This window comes from Staurois parvus, unplaced genomic scaffold (assembly GCF_062004578.1).
Source record: "Staurois parvus isolate SC_StPar_1 unplaced genomic scaffold, SC_StPar_1.0 ptg001506l, whole genome shotgun sequence".
NCBI lineage: Eukaryota > Metazoa > Chordata > Amphibia > Anura > Ranidae > Staurois > Staurois parvus.
In genome coordinates this window covers 928,980-946,243 of record NW_028319302.1, presented here as the reverse complement: position 1 = coordinate 946,243, position 17,264 = coordinate 928,980, and the positions used below count along the sequence as shown (strand labels likewise).

Below are 17,264 nucleotides of genomic sequence, written 5' to 3'. Positions count from 1 at the left end.
AATGAATACAGAGCTATAATCCCCCAAATATCACTTCCCTGCCCCTCCCCCACTCTTCATAAAGAGATCCGTGTCATACAATCACTGAGGAATACTGAAAACAAATCTAAATATTAAAAGAAATGAAATAAGTAAAGGAAAGTCATGTTTAGATTTGGATGGAGTGGAGATGATTGGAGCCCCTGTCAGTGTTTATTGCTGTCTGTGCCCCCATTGTTGGGGAGACCCCCCCTCTCTGTTTGTCCTGTTTACCATCATCATCCAAAGTGAATGGGAAAGACGATCCCACATTTTGGGTTGTCCCCAGAAAAGTGATAGAGGGGAAATCTTCCGATGGGGACACTAGTTCTGGTGATCTGGGGGGTCCAGTTTGCATGGATTTCCTCTCACTTCCTGTTATGGACACATGGACGGTGCTGACCAATCAGAAGCCGCCTTGCCCGGACTGTCATCGCTGCAAGGAGAGAATAGATAGTTGTGGGGATTTCAAATCTGCAGACCTGTGAAGCGGCTTTCTCTCCTCTCCTTGCAGCGATGACAGTACGGGCGAGATGGCACAGGGGGGTGGAAATGTTTGATAAACGACGTGTCCAGGGACTAAATCGGGGCCCCAATCTACTTGTCCCTCATGACAATCTACTTGTTTTAAAAGCAAAAGAGACTTTATGGCGACTTAAACGTGTCATATTTTTAACATTGCGCTGTTTATCTCCCCCCCCCCTCTCTCCAGCACTGCACCCGGGGACTAGCAAGGAGGAGAGAGACCTTGCAGTGTACTGAGCACCGATTGGCTGCTCGTCAGGAATGGGTGGGTCAGGGCTTATACTTTATCCCTTTGGCTGCCAGAGACGTTTTTGCCATTTTTGCACACATTTAAAAAATCATTTTAAGCCTGAAGATGGCATAACACCCAAATATATATTTCCTGAAAGCAGAGACCCTAGAGAATAAAATAGTGGTAGTTCCAATTTTTTATGTCCCATATTATCGCAAAATTTCAGTAAAAAATACAAGTATGTTAATTTTAGGGCACAAAAAAAGCAATAAATGACCCTATTTTCTGTAAAATCTAAAAGCCGAGGTTGCAGCGAATAAATAGATATCCAACTTGTCATCCTTAAATTTGTGCGCACTTGTGAAATGGCGAGGAGCTTCAGTACCCTGTATTTTCTATAGGTGACACTTTATAAAGCTCCTTTATAGGTCACCAGTTTAGTATTACGGAGGAGGTCTGGTGCTAGAATTATCGCTCTCATTCTGGCGTGCGCGGCGATATGTAACGTATCGCAATCGACGGTTTGATGCGTAGGCGTCCCAGCGTGTGCTTTTACATTTTGTACGTTTTTGTATGTGTGGGGGTGCCGGCCTTTTTGGGGGGATGGCATGTGCTTGGGTGTAACTTTCATTTTTTATAATTGTAAAAAAAAAGTTTTTTTTTAATCACGGGGACAACTTCCCCTATGTGATGATTTTTGGTGACAGGTTCTCTTCGAGACATCCAAGGTCTAAAAGACTCTGGATGTCTCCCCTCTGTTCCTATGGGGATTGCTCTACAATCTCTCAACGGGGACCCGGAAGTGACATCATAACGTCACTTCCGAGTCAGCACAAGTAGGGGAGGGGACTCGTCCGCTCTTCTCCCTCCCCTCTACCCAACGGGGAGACCACACGACGGGGGTGCGGAGAGGCTGGCACTGTGCAACGCAGTCAACAGCAGCGCTGCCACCTATTGCCTCACCTGACAGGTGAGCCCTGCTGCTTGCCCGCAGCAGACCTAAAGGTAGAATGAAACTACCTGCCCAGCGCCCGGAACTACATGTCCCGGGTGTCAGGAGATAGTAATCCAACATCCCTGTGGCATCTGATTGGTCAGCACCGTCCATGTGACATCAATAGTCCTCTAGCCTGAACTGTCATTGCTGCAAGGTGAGGAGAGAAATCGGCAGGGATTTCAGATGTCGGCGTCTTTGTCTCCTCTCCTACCGCTGAGAATATGGAGTATCTGCCACCATGGTATACATCCCCACATGCCCACTCTCCGCTGCGGAAAAACTCCGCTGCGGCATTTGATTTGGACTGAAATTGCATTCCTGTTCACATTGCATGCTGGTCTTTGTGGTGCAATTTGTGTTCATACATTTTGTATTGACGCACATCGCACCACAAAGTATCGGCAATCGGTATCGGCGAGTACTTGACCGAAAGTATCGGTACTGGCCGATCAGAAAATGGTATCGGTGCATCCCTGCTTTCTAACCTGCATGCTGGCTTCAAGTTGGTGTTTCAAAGTATGGATTCTAGAGACAGCCAGGCAAATAGCATTTTCAGAGTGTTCCATAATGATCTCCATATTGTTTCATGCATTCGTTTCCTTCAAAGTCTACCTGTCATGAGAAGTATGGGTCTGCTTTTGTGGCCATTGTTGGTCTTCTGAAAATGCTATGTGCCTGGTAGTTTGGCTTCAATGCCTGGAACAAGCATGCTGTGAATGTCAGAAAACTGTTAGAATTCCTCATCTCTGTACTTGTGAAGGATGATCCAAAGTATCATGGCGGGTACTACAATTCTCAGAAGGACGGGTCACCTCGATATGTTCCTCAGGGTTTCCTTTGAAGCTGAAGTCTTTCCATCCCCATCAACATGCTGATGAGTTTTAAAAGGAAACTTTCTGTTTTCACTATATAGCTTGTTTAGACATCACTGGGTCTCTGTGCTTCCCTATGCAATGGCTGGCGAGAGGTGCTTGTGGGATGCTGGCCTTCTGAGATGATCACAGCACCCTGCCTCAGTACTCCTCTCATAGGTCCTCAGTTCTGATACAAACAGTGGGCTGACTCTTAGGACGAGTTGTGCAAAAATCAAAATGCTTTGATGGTTGGATGTCCGTCTGTCAGCAGTGGCACTCTCGGCAGGCTTGGTTGGCACACAAATCACTCCAGGTAATGCACACATGTGATGCCGAATCTTCATGATTGAAAGTGAAATCCAATGAATGAAAAGGGTGGACCAGGGACAGGAAGGCCGGGGAGGAAAGAATAGATGCTTGACGTCCTCCAGCAAGGAAATAAGGTGGGCTCTGACTTGTGATGCACACTGTGAGAAGCTCAGTGTGCAGTGAAATCATGCCATGTCAGTAGAGCAGAGAAGTCTGTACAACTGTGTAAGACTGAAGGGAAGCTGAAGTTCAGATCTTCAAGATTTATGTGCTCAGCTTTGATCTAGCTAGTGTCTATTAAACTCCAGAAGATCAGAAAAGAAGTCTTATCAGGTTACCTCGTATTTGTACTTTCAGTGAACTGCTTTCCTGCCGCCCTATAGAAGATATACTGCTACAGGGCGGCAGGGGTGCGCAAAATCACCTGTATATATACGTCATTTCGCATTTCTGAGCCGTGCACGCCCCTACCCGTGCAGCTATTCGCAGCCTTAGCTGTCAGTCACCGGGTCCCGGCGATCGAGGAGCATTACTGACGGAGGAAGAGAACTGTATGTAAACAATACAGTGCTCTCCCCTGTCAGCTACTGCACAATGCTTTGCATGGCTTACACAGCACACAGTTAACCCTTTGATCGCCCCACATGCTAACCCCTTCCTGACCAGTGCCATTAGTACAGTGTCAGCGCTTTTTATTAGCACTGATCAGTGTATTGGTGTCACTGGGGATGTCAGCGACACCAAGTCAGTTCCCCCCAGTGTCAGAATGCCCGCCGCAGTCATGCTATAAGTTGCTGATCGCCGCCATTACTATTAAAAATAAATCTTGCCCATTGGAGGACAGGCAGGCTGTGCTCCCACCACAGCCAGAATCTGCTTGCTTGTACATCCCGTATGGGCAAGCAGATACTTACTGACAGGAAGGCTCAATGAACTACCATGGTGCTGTGGACTGGCGTGATAGTTGATTGAAAACCACAAACTGACAACTGGAAAGGCTGCTGGGACTTGTAGTTTTCCCATTCACAGAATACTGTGAATGAGTGACGCTGCCGGAGCCCCGCATAGCAGTTTTTATTTTACATTTTGACAGCTAGCAGGGGGGAGAAGATCCCCCATTAGCAGATACAACGGTGATGGGGGGGGGGTGCAGGGGCTGGTGTGATTGTAACCCTGAATATGGGTGTAACGTTACAAAAGGTGACTGTATCCTTTAAAGGATGAGTTCACCTTTTAAAAAACAATAATTATTGCACTTTTTTTTTTTTTGCAGGTAAAATAAATGTGCATTTCTTATTTCTGTCTGCAGGAGCCCGTAGACCATTGTGCCAGCGCCATGCGGGTCTCCTGCAGATCTGTTAGTATATCTTCTTACACGTAAAGGGATGTACGAGCCAACAGATATACTGACAGGAAAAATGAATGAACTACCACGGCACTTCACAGCACAGTAGTAGTTTATTGAGGACTAAAGCTGACAGCCGCTAAGGCTCTTGGGACTTGTAGTCTCTCATCCACAGGTGACTGTGTGGGCGGAGCCCTACACGGCCACGGTTTTAAAAATTTGACAGCGAGGGGGGAGAAGATCCCCCACAGGGTCCAGTCTGATCATAACAACATATTACATTTTACACCCTGCGTTTGGGTGTAACGTTACGAAAGGTGAACTTGTCCTTTGACGGCTGCCGACATTTTTACAGGATCTTGCTAGCTGAAAGATCCTGCATAAAAAGGATCCATACTGCATCTCTGCTCATATGGCCTGATCCATATAGGTTTGTGGGAGGTGAAATGTACGGGCAGCTTTATGGGCTCTCACATTTTTAAAAAATATTTCTCTGCCCTGAATGAGTCATTTAAAATGACGCCCCATGGACTAGAATGCAGCATTTATGTGCTCGTCTACTGCTTATATATAATTATTACATTGAATGATGCAAGTGCCTACACTTTGACTTGATATTTGACTCTTAAAATCCCTGTACAGCAGAGTTCAGATTTGACCAGAGAGAAGCCGCAGCACAAGAAGTGAATCAGTTCTGCTGCAATACTCGTGTAAGGGGCATGCGGTTAGGAGGAGAGAGCAGAGTGACGGGTGTGAGCTCATCAGTCTACTGCTTCTTTCACTATCCATTCAGACTGAGGGAGGAGCAAGAACTGTAAGTTACTGCAGCAGATTAAAATCAGGTCTACTGCCCTGCTAGACAGAGCTGTGCAGTGTGACAGAGCTTTGAAATTCTCAGAACTGGACAGACAGAAATAAAGAATCTTTTGGCAGGTAAAATGTCTCTGTTCTATGTATTCCAGATTGTTTTTCAGCAGTTCATCTTCAGGTTGTACTTTTCTGCCTGGAGCCACTCTGGTTGAACAAAAACAATGTAGAAATGAAAGGATCTAAGCACCTTTCGGAGCATGTCACCCATATTTGGGGTGTAACACTTACCATGCTCCTATTCCCCAACCTCCCGCCACCAGCGCTCCTCTCCATGACAGTGGGCTTCTTCCCTCACCCGCTGTCACAATTTAAAAACAGTGTGGCCCTTCAGGGCTCCACCCACATGTCCACGTCATTCATTCAGTTTCCTTGAATGAACGGACTACAAGTATTGTCAGCCATTGTGGCTGACAGGTTGTAGTTGTCAATGAGCTGCGAGGACACTGATGAGCACTCTTGTAGTTCATTGATTCTTCCTGCAGTGTAGGAACTTTCTGACATATGGGAGTACGGGCAGACAGCTTATTGTGGGTCTGCAGGATCCTGGCATTGCACCCACAATCTGCTGATCACAGGTGCAATACTTTACAGAATGTAATGTGCAAAAATAGTAAATGCACTTTTTTGTTGGCTGCAAAAATAAACGTGCATTATTAATTTTTTTTTACAAAAGGTGAGCTTATCCTTTAACCACTTGGTAACCGTGATATAGCCAAATGACGGCTACAGCGCGGTTACCTAATTCTGGGAGGGTGTCTTATGACGTCCTCCCAGAATGTGCCCCCCGCTCACCATCAGGGGCACGCACCCGGCGATCTCCGTGATCGCTGTGTCCTACGGAGACAGCTGATCACATGATGAGGTAAAAGGCCAATCACAGCAGCCTTTTCCCACGTGATCAGCTGCGTCCAATGACACAACAGTTCACTGTGTAAATACAGTTTCCTGTTATCGGCAGCATTTTCCTCACACTGTCACAGCGTGAAGAAAGTACTGCCGATAACTGTCAGCTGTCACAGAGGAGATCGGCAATGATGATCAGTGCCCTTCAGTACCACCCATCAGTGCCCAACAGGGCCCCCATCAGTACCGCCCATCAATGCCACCCATTCAGCTTCGGCAGTCAGGTCTGGCAGTCAGTGTCGCCCATCAGCTCCTCCTATCAGTGCTCATCATTGCTGCATATGTTTCTCTTCTTTTGTTTTTATCGTGCAAAAAATAAAACACCCAACTGCGATTAAATACCACAAAAAAAAATCTCTGTGTGAAAAAAATGATAAAAATGTCATATGCGTACAATGTAGCATGACTGTGCAATTGTCATTCAATGTGAGACAGCGCTGAAAGCTGAAAATTGGCCTGGGCACAAAGGGGGTATAAGTGCCCGGTAGATAGGTGGTTAAACTTGCAGGTTTCTGAGTGTAGACTTCAATCCTCCTTTAAATTGTAATGTAAAATAAATGCACCCTAAAGACAACGGAAATATGAGAGCTGCTCATAAGAAGTCAAGTGTTCAGAATTACAAATCAAACTGATTGTATTCCTGTCCATGGTAGAATATGTGGGCAGTGCTGGGGTTGATGCTCTTCCAAATAACTGATATGTTTATTTTTGTTGTCAAAGTGAAAACTGAATGACTGTAAAGAGAAAGTTCTCTCCAGCAATTGTCGTCCCCAAGAATCTGTCCAAGGGAACGTCTGACTTGCTGGTGCTGTTCACGCTGGACCACAACTAGGATGTGTTCAAGGTAAGTTTGTTGATGTGTTTGGATCGTGGCGTACCGATGTCCTGACTGCAAGTGTTTTGGGTTTATTCTGTGACTCCGTAGCAAGTGCAGTAACCACCCCAACAAAATGTTATTGAATGACAGATTCTTTGATTAGAATCAACTTCCATTTTTCTCTTGACTGAAAATAAACAGTGGCTGTAGGGCCAGTTATTGGTGGGGGTGGGGAAATAACTGTGTCAGTGTTAAACCGCTGCAAAAGGATTGTGGTGCATAATTCCAATGGGTTACATTTAGGAAGGCTTAATTGGGAGAATCCTGTCATTAAGTGTTCTTGCATGGCAACCACTTACTGTTATCTCACATATATATTCCTATTATTATTGCCAAATTTACCACCCTAACTCCTCCCGCAGTTTTTACACTACATAGACAGTAGTATACCGAAACGTGCGGATTGTTCCCGATTGGTGTGCTATTACTTTGTGGAACGTTTCGCCGAATGGTTCACGAAATATCAGCGTTTTTGTGGTGAAATTGGTCCCATAGGAATGAATGGCGGAATGTTGAAAACTAGAGTGGGAGCTGACAAAAGCTAGAGTGTGAGCTGAAAAATCAGGACATGATTTCTAAACTGCCATCACTCCCTCATTTTCAAGCCCACCTACACAAATCTTATATCAAAACGTTCAGCTATCCCTGCTGCCACTAAAAATGTCCACGGCTAGGCCATAGTCCTGATAGTCTTCACAATATGACCATTTGTTTGCAACTCACGCCGCCCATTGACATTCATTGAAACTGCACTCTAGCCACCTCAAATTTGAAGGGCAATTTCTAAACTGCGACTGTGCCTTCATTTTTAATATTTCAGAGACATACTATGCAACAAAATGTAGGGCTGGGTCTTGTGATTCTCACAATATAAAGCTCTTCAGATTTATCATTTTTAAACTACAATCTTTTGAAGAGGCCAACCGCCAGTGAAGTGAGCAAGTTGGAGCAGTTTTTTAACCGCTCTTCTCTGGCCTTGCTGTAGAGTGAGTTGCCATAGGAACCCACTCCACCCAGTTACACCGCCCACTCCAGTTATAGACTACTGGTGGAGGCAAGAACACTTCACACAATTTCCCCAGAAATTGTAGCTTTTCTAGTTATAAGCTGGTGTTCTGTCATACAATGGACTAGATATATGATATTCCTACTGTTATATTTGTGTTTTATCCTAGACCTTCGGTTATATTATTACACTGAGGATCTCAGGGGTGGAGAGGCTATTTATTAGGAAAAAGTGGATCAGGTGTTTCCTGGTAGGAGGAGCCTATCCCTCATGTGAAGCTGTCCTGGAAGATTCCTGGAAATAGTTAACAGGTAAATAACTGTGTTTTTTTCTCTTTGTGAATGAGCCCTAATTTGGTCTAAGCTGCAGATGAGTATGATCTATTATAGGGCAAGTGCTGATGTAATTGTTAGGCTACTTTCACACCAGCATTCCAAACAGGTCAGTTTTTCAGGCAGACCTGGTTGGAAGGTCCATGGAGCCCTACGTACAGGCAGATGTAATTGGGCTTGTGTCTGTTTACATCCACCTACCACCATCCAGGTCCAGAAAGCAAAAAAACAGACAAGAAATGCGTAATTTTTAATTTATGTTGACTGGATGGGAGGTACAGGAGAGTCCATTTACACCTGGCCACCCATAGAGCTGACAGGGGTCTGCCTGTGTCCACAGAAACTGTAAGGGCGCGGATGTGACCGGTCACAAACTGAAACATTATTACTCCTGCAGGTCACAAAATAGTAATGCTAAGGCTCCTTTCACACAGAGGAAAGTCCACTCCGATCTGTGAGCAGATACCCTGCTGATCGGAGCCAAACGGTTTGAAAGGTGCCTTATTAGGGGTGTTTATTTTTTTTAACTAATGGAGATTTAATGTGTTTCAGTGCAGTAGTTGCCACAAATCTGCAGCTTTTCTCCTGTGCTTTAAGGAAATGTTTTTCATTTGTTGTCATTTTATGCGTGTTAATACTTGTTTTATTGGTTGAGATATATAGTTACAGTCAGGTCCATAAATATTGGGACATCGACACAATTCTAACATTTTTGGCTCTATACACCACCACAATGGATTTGAAATGAAACAAACAAGATGTGCTTTAACTGCAGACTGTCAGCTTTAATTTGAGGGTATGTACATCCAAATCAGGTGAACGGTGTAGGAATTAAAACAGTTTGCATATGTGCCTCCCACTTGTTAAGGGACCAAAAGTAATGGGACAGAATAATAATCATAAATCAAACTTTCACTTTTTAATACTTGATTGTAAATCCTTTGCAGTCAATTACAGCCTGAAGTCTGGAACGCATAGACATCACCAGACGCTGGGTTTCATCCCTGGTGATGCTCTGCCAGGCCTCTCCTGCAACTGTCTTCAGTTCCTGCTTGTTCTTGGGGCATTTTCCCTTCAGTTTTGTCTTCAGCAAGTGAAATGCATGCTCAATCAGATTCAGGTCAGGTGATTGACTTGGCCATTGCATAACATTCCACTTCTTTCCCTTAAAAAACTCTTTGGTTGCTTTTGCAGTCTGCTTTGGGTCATTGTCCATCTGCACTGTGAAGCGTCCAATGAGTTCTGAAGCATTTGGCTGAATATGAGCAGATAATATTCCCGAAACACTTCAGAATTCATCCTGCTGCTTTTGTCAGCAGTCACATCATCAGTAAATACAAGAGAACCAGTTCCATTGGCAGCCATACATGCCCACGCCATGACACTACCACCACCATGCTTCACTGATGAGGTGGTATACTTAGGATCATCAGCAGTTCCTTTCCTTCTCCATACTCTTCTCTTCCCATCACTCTGGTACAAGTTGATCTTGGTCTCATCTGTCCATAGGATGTTCCAGAACTGTGAAGGCTTTTTTAGATGTCATTTGGCAAACTCTAATCTGGCCTTCCTGTTTTTGAGGCTCAACAATGGTTTACATCTTGTGGTGAACCCTCTGTATTCACTCTGGTGAAGTCTTCTCTTGATTGTTGACTTTGACACACATACACCTACCTCCTGGAGAGTGTTCTTGATCTGGCCAACTGTTGCGAAGGGTGTTTTCTTCACCAGGGAAAGAATTCTTCGGTCATCCACCACAGTTGTTTTCCGTGGTCTTCCGGGTCTTTTGGTGTTGCTGAGTTCACCGGTGCGTTCCTTCTTTTTAAGAATGTTCCAAACAGTTGTTTTGGCCACGCCTAATGTTTTTGCGATCTCTCTGATGGGTTTGTTTTGTTTTTTCAGCCTAATGATGGCTTGCTTTACTGATAGTGACAGCTCTTTGTATCTCATCTTGAGAGTTGACAGCAACAGATTCCAAATGCAAATAGCACACTTGAAATGAACTCTGGACCTTTTATCTGCTCATTGTAATTGGGATAATGAGGGAATAACACACACCTGGCCATGGAACAGCTGAGAAGCCAATTGTCCCATTACTTTTGGTCCCTTAACAAGTGGGAGGCACAAATGAAAACTGTTGTAATTCCTACACCGGTCACCTGATTTGGATGTAAATACTCTCAAATTAAAGCTGACAGTCTGCAGTTAAAGCACATTGTACAGCAGACTGCAATGCACCTTGTTAGTTTCATTTCAAATCCATTGTGGTGGTGTATAGAGCCAAAAATGTTAGAATTGTGTCGATGTTCCAATATTTATGGACCTGACTGTATAGCAATACAGCGTTTATGTGTGTATTTCATGTTCTACTTCTTCCCAGGTACATTTATCGCCTCTGTCCATTTAACCGTGTAACACAGAAGCCGAAGGATGGAGGATCAGAGACTAATTTGGGGTGAGTTTGTGATATTTCTGGTTCTGTAAGCTCAGAAATGATGATTTTTACTACTGTGAGGATGCCCCAAACCTGCCAGCAGTAAGCCTTCTATACAAAAGTGAAAACAATGGAGTCCAATGGCATTGATATTTGTATGCATGTTTTGAGTAAGAAACAAATGTGAAAGTACCTAAAGTAAAAAAAAAAACACAATTGTGTTGGAACACAATTCCTATCCACAAGCCCACTCTTTGTAGGATCCATTCACACCATCGACATTATGCATCACACCGTTTACTTGTTTTACTTCAAAGGATAAGCTGCTCTTTGTGAAAAAAAAAAAAAAAGAAGAAAAGAAAAAAAAAACATTTTTACCTTCAAAAACTTTCCTAATTTTTTTTTTTTATGCAGCCTGGGTGCAATATTAGGCTCCTGCAGAATGTCAGTGTTGCTATCACCACGTACTGGGAGGAGCAGTGAACTACCTAGAGCACTCAACAGTGCCGTGGTTGAGGACTATAAGCCGTCAGCTGCAAAAGCTGTTGGTACTTGTAGTTTTCCCGTTCACAAAATTCTGTGAATGGATGACACGGCTGGGTGGACGGAGCGCCGCAAGGCCGTGTTTATTTAAAATGGTGGGTGTGGGGAGATGATCAGCAGCATGCTGACACAATGAGGATTGGGGGGGGCCTTGTTGCTGCTGCAAAAGTAACTTGTTACATGTTACACCTTGAATACGGGTATAACACGTAACGTTACAAAAGGTGAACTTGTCCTTTAATAAAATTTCACAAAATAACATTTCATTCAGTGCATTGGTGTGAACCGGACTCACAGGAAATGGGCAAATAGGCTCCTGAGCACCTTCTAGTAAATGTGATTTTTCTTTTTTTGTTATGACTTCATATTCACAGCATCTGGAACACCTGGGCCGGACCAGAAAATGACAGATTTAGTGCCATGAAGTACGACCAGGGCACAGGCTGTTGGCAGGGTCCCAACCGGTCCACATTGGTGAGTGTCACTAGGGATGACCAATGGGAATAACATGTTGGATTGCGGGGCATTGCCTGCTGTGACCAAAGTGCAGGGTATGGCTTCATTACAGGATAACGAGACACCTAGAAGGTCACATACACCATATATCTTATGCCTACTCTGCACAGCTATGTAACAGCATTGCAGTCACTTTATAAATACAGCCACATAGCAGGTTTGTAGTCTCCATAAAAGTTTATCTGTACACATACAGCCACGTGGAAGGATTGTACTCGGAATCTTTGGGAACGTGTGAGGAGGCGTGTTTCCCCCTGTATGTTGCACCGTAGCAATCGTGATGAGATGTTTGATCAGACTAAGACATGCAAATGCCGTAATTTTTCTCCCTTCTGCAGGTGAAATTGTTCTGTGGTAAAGAAACAGTCGTCAAGTCCACGTCGGAGCCGAATCGTTGTGAATACCTCATGGAATTCTACACTCCGGCCTCCTGTCAGCAGCCCGCTGGGATTCCCCAACCAGAGGAACATGAGGAGCTGTGACCTCATCAGTCCTATAGGTGCCGTACTGTTCTGAGTGGGAGTGTGAGCGGGGAAAAAGTGTTTTAGGCTCAATACCCACAATAAAATGGTATATGTTGGTTGTAGTGCAGTGCATTGCGGTCTGCTGTACAATGTAAGGGTGTGCCATTCATAATCCATACACCCCAATGCGCTGCACATAGAGCAGGTATATTAGAAAAAACGCATTGGTGGAAGGTCCTTATTTTCATGTAGGTAAACGTCCCTGCTGTTTTGGTCCTGCGGCACTTGTATTTTTCTTGGTCTTGAATTAGTTGGCAAATACAGTATCTCCCAGAAGTGAGTACACCCCTCACATTTTTGTAAATATTTTATTCTATCTTTTCATGTGACAACACTGCAGAAATGACACTTTGCTACAATGTGACGTAGTCAGTGTACAGCTTGTATAACATGTAAATTTACTGTCCACTCAAAATAACTCAACACACAGCCATTAATGTCTAAATCGCTGGCAACAAAAGTGAGTCCACCCCTAAGTGACAATGTCCAATTAGCCATTTTCCCTCCCCAGTGTCATGTGACTGGTTAGTGTTACAAGGTCTCAGGTGTGAATGGGGAGCAGGTGTGTTAAATTTGGTGTTATCGCTCTCACTCTCTCATACTGGTCACTGGAGGTTCAACATGGCACCTCATGGCAAAGAACTCTCTGAGGATCTGAAAAAAAGAATTGTTGCTCCACATAAAGATGGCCTAGGCTATAAGAAGATTACAAACATAAATCACGTGATAGTGCCACTTCAAATCTCATAAATGTACAAACGCATAAATATATAAGTCCAATATGAATAATTCAGTGATGCAACATACACATGCAATGTGCAATTGGTGCTCAATCGTGTAAGTGCCAACACACTTTTCCACTCCAGCTGCGTGTGTATGTGTATGTTGCATCACTGAATTATTCATATTGGACTTATATATTTATGCTTTTGTACATTTATGAGATTTGAAGTGGCACTATCACGTGATTTATGTTTGTTATCTTTATTCCAATATTATTTGCTGGCACTTGTGTGGAGCACTAAGATGATTTGGTCACTTTAAGATGTGTCATATTTTTCATATTTCATATGTTTTCATTTTTTTTCCCATGTTTTCAATATCATTATTTCACATGTAGGTGTGTTTGGCATTTTTAGCCCATGTAGCAATATTTATAGTGATTTAGTTTATTAGCGCTGCACTATTGTTTAATATTTATTCTGCACTGGTTGGGTATCAGTTTGAGTGTAAGCAGCTGATAGGTAGGGTTTGGGGTCCATTACAGCGCAGGAGGAATTTTTTATCAAACAATTGTCTAGGCTATAAGAAGATTGCCAAGACCCTGAACCTGAGCTGCAGCACGGTGGCCAAGACCATACAGCGGTTTAACAGGACAGATTCCACTCCGAACAGGCCTCGCCATGGTCAACCAAAGAGGTTGAGTGCACGTGCTCAGCGTCATATCAAGATGTTGTCTTTGGGAAATAGATGTATGAGTGCTGCCAGCATTGCTGCAGAGGTTGAATGGGAAGGTGGTCAGCCAGTCAGTGCTCAGACCATACGTCACACACTGCATCAAATTGGTCTGCATGGCTGTCGTCCCAGAAGAAAGCCTCTTCTAAAGATGATGCACAAGAAAGCCTGCAAACAGTTTGCTGAAGACAAGCAGACTAAGGACATGGATTATTGGAACCACGTTCTGTGGTCTGATGACACCAAGATCAACTGATTTGGTTCAGGTGGTGTCAAGTGTGTGTGGAGGCAACCAGGTGAGGAGTACAAAGACAAGTGTGTCTTGCCTACAGTCAAGCATGGTGGTGGGAGTGTCATGGTCTGGGGCTGCATGAGTGCTGCCGGCACTGGGGAGCTACAGTTCATGGAGGGAACCATGAATGCCAACATGTACTGTGACACACTGAAGCACAGCATGATCCCCTCCCTTTGGAGTCTGGGCCACAGGGCAGTATTCCAACATACCGACCCCAAACACCGCTCCAAGACGACCACTGCCTTGCTAAAGAAGCTGAGGGTAAAGGTGATGGACTGGCCAAGCATGTCTCCAGACCTAAACCTTATTGAGCATCTGTGGGGCATCCTCAAACGGAAGGTGGAGGAGCGCAAGGTCTCTAACATCCACCAGCTTTGTGATGTCGTCATGGAGGAGTGGAAGAGGACTCCAGTGGCAACCTGTGAAGCTCTGGTGAACTCCATACCCAAGAGGGTTAAGGCAGTGCTGGATAATAATGGTGTCCACACAAAGTATTGACACTTTGGGCCCAATTTGGACCTTGTCACTTAGGGGTGGACTCACTTTTGTTGCCAGCGGTTTAGACATTAATGGCGGTGTATTGAGTTATTCTGAAGGGACAGCAAATTTACATGTTATACAAGCTGTACACTCACTACGTCACATTGTAGAAAAGTGTCATTTCTTCAGTGTTGTCATATGAAAAGATAGAATCAAAAATTTACAGAAATGTGAGGGGTGTACTCACTTCTGTGAGATACTGTATATATCCTTAACTTCCCCCTCTGTGGAGAACAGGGTGGCAGCAGGACTGTTTTACAGCTGCTGCAAAGCTTAGTGCGCTGTGTTCAGAGAATTCAGTGATAGTATTGTACCCAGTGTAGGCGCAGACTCTCCCACAATTACACACTCCGTGGTCATTTTTGTGGTTTTAATACGAACGCTAATAATAAGAGCTTTAGTAAAATGAATGGAAGGCTAAGACTAATTTTTTCTAAACAATAGAAAAAAAGTTTGTTTTGATATTACTGAAATAGGTCGACTCATCCTTTTTAAGCGTTTTACTTGGCTCTTAATTTTTGTTTTCATTTCTTAATTATTAACAAGAGAACGGTAGATTAGTTAGAAATGTTTACAATGTTGCAAGAAAAATATTTCCTTTTCCTCGCACAGAGGCTGATACAGAATGGTCAGCTTAATCCGGACACACATGGGTCAAATTCCCAACACATTTTCTTTTAAAAATCATAACAATGAATTTTGTTCGAATTTCGTACCATTAGCGGGTCGCAGCAACGGCTGATTTTCGTGCGGCCATCACATTTGAGTGATCAGCGTGTTAGAATTTGTTTGAAAAACGAACGCATTTCTAATCAATGATGGGATTGTGCGAGAAATATAATAAAAAAAGATATGAGCTGTGAAAGAAAAGAAAAGTTCTGTAGCCACATGAGGTGAAATTGAAGGCTTAATTGAATTTCAAAATCAATGGTGACACCATCGGATTACAAAATGCACAACATTTTTTAACAAAATTAGTTTGGAATTCGACCCATGTATGGCCTGCATTACACGCCAACCTTCACATAGCAGTCAGCGCTTTTGCCTTTAACATGTCCTCCTACAATTCATTCAGTGCGTTCATTCTTCTTCTGTTCTGTTTTCCAACAGATGAAGCGCAAGACTCCATGTCACTACCTAGGAGCCATGAATGCTGTGACCGGTGGGATGAAGCCCCGTGACCTCTTGTGACCTCAGAATCCCCATCCTCCTTCCCTCCAGATCACTGCAGTAAAAGTCACCGGCAACCAACAGACACATTCCATCCATCCATCCATCCTGCATTGCTGCTCTCTGCACCTTCACATTGTACATAGTCATGATTTCTGTGTGCAGTGTTTAATTGTATTAAATTTAGACCTTTCCCACTGGCTGCTGTAGTTTTTCTTTAGGGTTTGTGGTGAACAAAATGCTATTCACGTAGGCTACAATAGACTTGCTCAGTATCTAAACGATTTGTTATTGATCATCCTTAATTTTGATGTAAATCTGTTAAAATGGTGTAGTGACCCCCCTGGCTAGAAAAGGAAAAACCTTGAGCACAGGGGTGGGTTGATATTACCCCAGGGTGGATCCATGGGCGCAGTGGAGGGTTACAGTGACGAAGGGCACCTAGCACTTTAGTATTTTATAGTATTCTGCTCTGGCTCACAAGGGAGAGAAGATTAGGGATTCGGATACCTCCAGCAACATGGGTTCAAAACTTCATCACACTCCTGCTCCACCCAAGGGAGTACCAGGATTCTCAGAGGGCAAACCCCAATCTTCCTCCTTCTTTTCCTGGCTCTTCAGCTTGGGTACTGTATGCTCCTTGACCTGGCAAGGCAGCTGGAGGATTTTCCTAGTGGTTTACCATGGGGGACATAAATATGTATAACCTAGTATTGCTGCCGCTCCCTTGTTTATTGCCCTAAGCGTCAGTGATTCCTAGTAGCATCAGCCAGGAGCAGCAACACAGCTTAGGAGAGAGCCAAGTAAAGAATATTGATCAACCTGGCAGAACTATGTTTATGGCAGGGTGGCTACAATGGACAATTTGAAATGAGTAGATCCGTTATCAGAAAAGAAAAATACACGATTAGAGTTAAAGGATAAGTTCACCTTTAAACACTAAAACTCTTTTTTGCAGGTAAAAAAAAATGTGCATTTATTATTATATTTTTGTTTTTTTTACTTTGGAGCCTAGAAAGCATTGTACTCGCGATCAGCAGATATGGGTGCCATGCAGGGCTCCTGTAGACCTGTCAGTGTATCTGTGTGTTCCTACCTCACAGGCAAGATGATACTGACAGGAAGAGACAAAGGACTACCACAGTGCTCAACAGCTCCGTGGTAGTTCATTGAGAACTATAAGCCCACAGCCGCAAAGGCTATCCAGACTTGTAGTTTTCCATTCACAGAATTCTGTAAATGAATGACGTGGCCAGGCAGGTGGAGCCCCACACGGCTGCGTTTTTTAAAAAAAATAGTAACAGCTATCGGGGGAATCTGCTCGCTGTGACTAGATGCAGCAGAGAGGGCACCGGGAACACGCCATCCTTACTGGAGCTGTTGTATTCCCAGCCTTGCTAATGGCATTTTTATGTGGCTGACCAATAGAGAAGGGGGTAGGATGAGACCCATGTTTCCCACGCACATTTCTTTGCAGGTAAAAAAATGTGCATTCATTTATTTTTATTTTTTTTAGGAG

The 17,264-nt window shown here is 43.9% G+C and overlaps 1 long non-coding RNA gene across 1 annotated transcript; it reads left to right on the top strand.

Moving 5' to 3' along the window:
• The first annotated feature begins 6,522 nt into the window (after positions 1-6,522).
• Positions 6,523-15,945, top strand: LOC149435474 (uncharacterized). The gene is made up of 6 exons (XR_016308477.1): positions 6,523-6,897; positions 8,106-8,247; positions 10,649-10,723; positions 11,620-11,719; positions 12,100-12,260; positions 15,686-15,945. It is a non-coding gene; the product is annotated as an uncharacterized LOC149435474 (long non-coding RNA).
• The last annotated feature ends 1,319 nt before the right edge of the window (positions 15,946-17,264 follow it).